The following is a 7,827-nucleotide window of genomic DNA, read 5'->3' as shown; positions in this document are numbered from 1 at the left end:
GTGTCCCAGAACATGGTCTATTCTTGAGAATGTTCCATGGGCATTAGAATAGAATGAGTATTCTTTGGTTCTGGGGTGTAGTGGTGTGTGTGTATATATATATATATATATATATATATATATATATATATATATATATATATATATATGAGGTCCAACTCGTCGAGCATGGCATTCAAAGCCTTTGATTCTTTACTGTTTTTGCCAGGGTGTTCTGTCTATTTCTGAGAGTGGAGTGTTGAGGTCCCCTACTATTAATGTATTTTTATTTATATGTCTCTTTATTCTGGTTAAGAGTTGGCTTGTGTATCTTGCTGCTCCCCTGTTGGGGGCATATATATTTATAATTGTCATATCCATTTATTGAATACTTCCTTTAAGAATAATATAGTGCCCTTCTGCGTCTCTAACTATAGTCTGTAGTTTAAAATCCAATTTATCTGATATGAGAATTGCTACCTCAGCTTTCTTTTGAGGTCCATTTGCGTGAAAGATGGTACTCCATCCCCTTACTCTCAGTCTGAATGCATCTTTGGGTTCGAAATGAGTCTCTTGTAGACAGCAAATGGATGGGTCATTTCTTTTTATCCAATCTGCAACCCTGTGGCATATTATGGGAGCATTTATGCCATTCACATTAAGACTGAGTACTGAGAGATATGATTTTAATGATGCCATGTTGCCAGTAAAGTCTTTGTTTGTATTGGCTGTGACTTTCTGTTCTGTATCACTCTTGGGGCCTTTTTACTTTTATAGAACCCCCCGTAATATCTCCTGTAGGGCTGGTTTCGTGGTTACGAAATTGGTTAGTGACTGGCGATTCTGAAATGTCTTTATTTCTCCATCTATTGTCAATGACAGCCTTGCTGGATAAAGGATCCTTGGCTGCATGTTTTTCTCTGAAAGAGCTTTAAATATGCTCCCCCAACCCTTTCTCTCATTCCAGGTCTGTGTAGACAGGTCTGACGTAATTCTGATGCCTTTGCCTTGGTACGTGAGAAATTTCTTTGCCCTGGCCGCTTTCAATACTGTATCATTGGATCTAATATTTGTGAAATGCACTATGACGTGACGTGGCGTAGGTTTGTCGTGGTTGAGCTTGGGAGGGGTCCTCTCTGCCTCTTGGACACGAATGTGTGTTTCGCTTGCTAGATTAGGGAAGTTTTCAGCTACAATTTGTTCAAATATCTCTTCTAGACCTCTGTTTTTCTCCACCCCCTCGGGGATGCCGATGATTCTAACATTGGATCGTTTCATTGAGTGAGTAATCTCCCGTAAGCTACATTCATGGGCTTGGATTTCTTTAGGAGCTGCTTCTATTTTGGTTTTTTCCTCTATTAACCCATCCTCCAATTCACTAACCCTTTCCTCTGCTTTGGTGACCCTGGCCGTCAGAGCCTCTAGTTTTGCCTGCATTTGGCTCATAGAATTTTTAATTTCTGTCAGATTCGCTCTCATTTCTGTCCTTAGGGATTCTATATTCTCAGTAACTTTTTCGTTAATACTTTTTTCAATTCTACTCATCATTTTGACCATTGTTACTCTGAATTCCATTTCTGATACTTTGTTTACATCCATATCCATTATTTCTGTGGCAGAGGCCACAGACTCACTTTCTTTTCTTTGCTGGGAGGGGGGCTTCTCCTTCTTGTCATTCTGATGAGGAGAGGTTGCGGGGTTGTCCAGAGCCCAAATTATTGACTGGGTCCCAGGCTGTACCCCTTGTTTTATAGGGATCTTAGGAATGTGGGCTTCTTCTTTAAAGGTTTTATTTATTTATTTATCTGAGAGAGAGAGCCAGACATTCAGAAGAACGGGAACAGAAGCAGGGGAGTGGGAGAGGAAGTAGCAGGCTCCCAGCGGAGGAGCCCGATGAGGGACTCCTTTCCGGAACGCCGGGATCACACGCTAAGCCGGAGACAGGCGCTCAATGACTGCGCCACCCAGGCGCCCTGGGTTGTGGGCTTCTTGATTTTTCAGCCTGCCTTCTGTGTTCTGGGGGATGGGCCTGCCACTCCGATACTCTGGCAACCCTCTTTGGGTAGAGTCTCCGTGTCCCCTGTGAGGGGGGATGGGGATGGACAGGCTGTGAGCTGGTATTTCCAGGCTTTTGTTCTCTGGCGGCTTTCCCTGGCGGTCTGCTATGCCTCTTCTGAGAGTCAGAGCAACAGAGACTGCATTGTCACAGAACAGAGGGATTGCGGTCCATTCTCCACTGATGTTCTGGCCACTTTAACTCTGTTACTGTTGGTGCTGCTCAACCCTGCAGCGTCCCGGGATGTGCGCCCCATACCCGGCGTCCCTGCCCTCACTTCCAGGGCCGGCGCTTCTCTGTCCTTTTGTTTCTAACACCGCCAGCCGCCAGCCGCCCCCACGCTCTCCGGTATCTCCGGGTCTCAGTCTATGCCCGGTGAGCACAACGGGATTCCGGAGTTCCGTGAGGAGTCTGTTGGCGCACGCACCCGGTTCAGGGTCTCAGTCTGCTGTTTCATGGGTGCTGACCGTGACCGCGAGTCCGCCCGCCCCCCCTCACCCCCCCCCCCCCCCCGTGCAGGTGGCCCGCCAGACGCCAGCCGCCCCTCGCGGGCTCCGGGAGCTCCTGGTCTCAGTCTGGATCCCGTTAGCACACCGGATTTTCTGGTGTTCCGCGAGATGCCTAGTGGCGCGCTCTCCGGTTTCACCGGTCTCAGTACTCCGCTCTCTCGCGGGTGCTGTCCGTGAGTCCGCCCGCTCCCCTGTGGAGGTGGCTGCTGCTTCCTGGCGCCCGAACACAACAGCTCCCTGCCCCTTCCATTTATCTTCCGATATCTGTGCGCCGGTTTCACGGCTCCCCTCTTCGTACCTCAATACTCAGCGCTGGAGATGTTCATTTGTAGAGATCCAGATGTATCTTCCTGCGTCTCAGGCAGATTCCGTGGTTATTTAGGCTGGTCTGGTACCTATCCAGCTCGACTCAGGGGACTGGCTGAAAAAGGGTCCCCTACTCCTCCACCATCTTAACCAATAGAGACGTTTCTTACTGTTATTAAACTATCCCTCAGTTTCATCGAACTTCATATATTTGATGACCATTCTCATTTTTTTTTATTATATGCCCATACATTATTCTCTTTCTCCCTCTTTCTTTTATTTTTAAAAAACTATCATCATTTTAAATAACTTTTTCAGATCCTTATTTTCAATTGACTTTTGGAACCTATTTTGACCATAAAAAATTGACATTTTATTTAAATATGTCTACCGACTTACTTCTGAGTTTCTTGTTATATTTAAGTGGTGTTGCCCAACTGTAGGTTTTCTGTGTAGTTTTCTTGATGTTCTAATATATTGTAGGGTTACACTTACCCTGAGGTCGTAATCCTCTGAGTTTTAGTAAGATCTGAGACAATGGACCAATTTCATATTCTTCCAAACAGGTACCCTTTTATGCCAGCCTTTGTTGAGCAATTCAACCTTTTCCAATGAATAAGAAATACAACCTTGCCATGTGGTAAATGTCCTTATAATTTGAGACCTAATTCCTGGCACATTTAACAAATAAAACCTGAGGATCTACCATGGGCCAGAACATTCTGGAAACATGACATGTTATATTCTTTCATATCTATGGTTTTTCTAATTTACTTACTAATCCACATTGATATCATTGATGATTGCTATTTTATAACCCATTTCAGTTCGTTTTGGTTTTTTATACAAATTCACTGAGGACAGTTGTTTTGAAACTACTCATTTTATATTTTAACCTGGTTTTGTGATGCCTTCATTTTTTTCATTCTCTAACTTTTCAGATTCTTAGGTCTTTTTATATTAAGCACATATATTCACATAACTTGGTGAAAAAAAAACAAATGTGAACCAGGAAAGTGAGGTCCATGCACTTTTGAATCATGTATCATAACAGTGAGGACAGAGCACGATGAAATAAATGTGTATATGATATGATGCCCGAAGACAGAATTATATGAAGAAAATTACCTATTACAAAACAATAGAACTGTCATGGTGTGGGCAAGATTATAGAGCATGGACTGTGGACCCCTTTGCTCAGCAGATGAAATCCAGTTTGAGGATCAATGTGTGCCCCTTGGGTTTGTCAAAGGAAAGAACAATACCCAAAGCCCAAGAATATCAATAAAAGATGCCTCATCCCCTATCAGACCACATAGAAAAGAAACAACCAAATCATGATGCAGGAGGTACAGGAAAAATAAGGCTTCCATGCTTGATATAAAAATGCCCAACTTTTGTTGTTTTGTGTACACTTCCTTTTGTGAAGTGTTGGTTTATCCCTTTGCTAATTTGGGGGGTGTACCATATAAATATATATATTTATAGATATATGAATATATATGTATCTTAATATTTATATATATTGTTTGTCCATGGGAGATTTAAGAATTGGCATTTCTGCACTTTGCAGGGAAAAGTTCACTGATCTGGCTACTTGGGTTGGATTCATTCCCAGCATAACCAGGATGGTGGGGCTGAGAAAGACAGGGGAATAACACAAGCCAGGAGACCACGGTGTCCTGTGTGTGTGTGACTGTAGAGTGTGAGCAGTCCCCACAACAGGGAGCCAGGACCCATAAATCCCAAGGTGACACAACACAAGGGCCAGAACTCGATCAAGAGAGACCGCTAGGACACCTTTTTCAGCCGGTCCCCTGAGTCGAGCTGGATAGGTACCAGACCAGCCTAAACAACCACGGAACCAGCCTGAGATGCAGGAAGATGCATCTGGATCTCTACAAATGAACATCTCCAGCGCTGAGTATTGAGGTACGAAGCAGGAAGCCATGAAACCTTGCACAGATATCGGAAGATAAGCGGAAGGGGGAGGGAGCCACCGTGTTCGGGCGCCGGGAAGCAGTAGCCACCTGCACGGGGGAGCGGGCAGGGCTCGCGGACAGCACCCGCAAAACAGCAGACTGAGACCGTGAGCCAGGTGCGCGCACCACCAGGCATCTCGCGGAACACCGGAATCCTGGTGCGCTCACTGGATCCAGACTGAGACCGGGAGCTCCGGGAGCGCACGTGGGGTGGCTGGTGGCTGGTGGTGTTAGAAACACAAGGGACAGAGACACGCCGGCCCTGGAAGTGAGGGCTGGGACGCCGGGTGTGGGGCGCACATCCCGGGGCGCTGCAGGTTTGAGCAGCACCAACAGTAACAGAGTTAAAGTGGCCAGAACATTAGTAGAGAATGGGCCACAATCCCTCTGTTCCGTGACAGAGGCAGAAATTCGGCCACTGCTGCTCTGACTATCAGAAGAGGCACAGCAAACTGCCAGGGAAAGCCGCCAGAGAACAAAAGCCTGGAAATACCGACTCAGAGAATGCCCATCCCCATCCCCCTCACAGGGGACACAGAGACTCTACCCAAACAGGGTTGCCTGAGTATCGGCGCGGAAGGACCCTCCCCCAGAACACAGAAGGCAAGCTGAAAAATCAAGAAGCCCACAACCCAGGGCGCCTGGGTGGCGCAGTCTTTAGTGCCTGTCTCCGGCTTAGGGCGTGATCACGGCGTTCCGGAAAGGAGTCCCTCATCGGGCTCCTCTGCTGGGAGCCTGCTTCTTCCTCTCCCACTCCCCTGTTTCTGTTCCCTCTCTCGCTGGTTGGCTGCCACATAAATAAATAAATAAATAAATAAATAAATAAATAAATAAAATCTTTAAAGAAGAAGCCCACATCCCTAAGATCCCTATAAAACAAGGGGCACGGCCTGGGACCCAGTCAATAATTTGGGCTCTGGACAACCCCGCAACCTCTCCTCAACAGAATGACAAGAAGCAGAAGCCCCCCCTCCAACAAAGAAAAGACAGTGATTCTGTGGCCTCTGCCACAGAAATAATGGATATGGATGTAAACAAAGTATCAGAAATGGAATTCAGAGTAACAATGGTCAAGATGATGAGTAGACTTGAAAAAAGTATTAAGGAAAATGTTACTGAGAATATAGATTCCCTAAGGGCGGAAATGAGAGCGAATTTGACAGAAATTAAAAATTCTATGAGCTAAATGCAGGCAAAACTAGAGGCTCTGACGGCCAGGGTCACCAAAGCAGAGGAAAGGGTTAGTGAATTGGAGGATGGGTTAATAGAGGAAAAAACCAAAATAGAAGCTGCTCTTGAAAAAATCCAAGCCCACGAATGTAGGTTACGGGAGATTACTCACTCAATGAAACGATCCAATGTTAGAATCATCGCATCTCCGAGGGGGTGGAGAAAAACAGAGGTCTAGAAGAGATATTTGAACAAATTGTAGCTGAAAACTTCCCTAATCTAGCAAGGGAAACACACATTCGTGTCCAAGAGGCAGAGAGGACCCCTCCCAAGCTCAACCACGACAAACCTACGCCACGTCACGTCATAGTGCATTTCGCAAATATTAGATCCAATGATATAGTATTGAAAGCGGCCAGGGCAAAGAAATTTCTCACGTACCAAGGCAAAGGCATCAGAATTACGTCAGACCTGTCTACACAGACCTGGAATGAGAGAAAGGGTTGGGGGAGCATATTTAAAGCTCTTTCAGAGAAAAACATGCAGCCAAGGATCCTTTATCCAGCAAGGCTGTCATTGACAATAGATGGAGAAATAAAGACATTTCAGAATCGCCAGTCACTAACCAATTTCGTAACCACGAAACCAGCCCTACAGGAGATATTACGGGGGGTTCTATAAAAGTAAAAAGGCCCCAAGAGTGATACAGAACAGAAAGTCACAGCCAATACAAACAAAGACTTTACTGGCAACATGGCATCATTAAAATCATATCTCTCAGTACTCAGTCTTAATGTGAATGGCATAAATGCTCCCATAATATGCCACAGGGTTGCAGATTGGATAAAAAGAAATGACCCATCCATTTGCTGTCTACAAGAGACTCATTTCGAACCCAAAGATGCATTCAGACTGAGAGTAAGGGGATGGAGTACCATCTTTCACGCAAATGGACCTCAAAAGAAAGCTGGGGTAGCAATTCTCATATCGGATAAATTGGATTTTAAACTACAGACTATAGTTAGAGACGCAGAAGGGCACTATATTATTCTTAAAGGAAGTATTCAACAAGTAAATATGACAATTATAAATATATATGCCCCCAACAGGGGAGCAGCAAGATACACAAGCCAACTCTTAACCAGAATAAAGAGACATATAAATAAAAATACATTAATAGTAGGGGACCTCAACACTCCACTCTCAGAAATAGACAGAACACCCTGGCAAAAACTAAGCAAAGAATCAAAGGCCTTGAATGCCATACTCGACGAGTTGGACCATATATATATATATATATATATATATATATATATATATATATATATACAACACTACACCCCAGAACAAAGGAATACTCATTCTATTCTAATGCCCATGGAACATTCTCAAGAATAGACCATGTTCTGGGACACAAAACAGGTCTCAATCGATACCAAAGATTGAAATTATCCCCTGCATATTCTCAGACCACAATGCTCTGAAATTGGAACTCAACCACAAGGAAAAATTTGGAAGAAACTCAAACACTTGGAGACTAAGAACCATCCTGCTCAGGAATGACTTGATAAACCAGGAAATCAAAAATCAAATTAAACAATTTATGGAGACCAATGAGAATGAAAATACAACAGTCCAAAACCTATGGGATGCTGCAAAGGCAGTCCTAAGGGGAAAATACACAGCCATCCAAGCCTCAGTCAAAAGAATAGAAAAATCTAAAATGCAGTTTTTATATTCTCACCTCAAGAAGCTGGCACAGCAACAGAGGGACAGGCCTAATCCACGCACGAGGAAGCAGTTGACCAAAATTAGAGCTGAAATC

Source organism: Ursus arctos, unplaced genomic scaffold (genome assembly GCF_023065955.2).
Source record: "Ursus arctos isolate Adak ecotype North America unplaced genomic scaffold, UrsArc2.0 scaffold_14, whole genome shotgun sequence".
Lineage (NCBI taxonomy): Eukaryota > Metazoa > Chordata > Mammalia > Carnivora > Ursidae > Ursus > Ursus arctos.
This window is presented reverse-complemented; position numbering follows the sequence as displayed.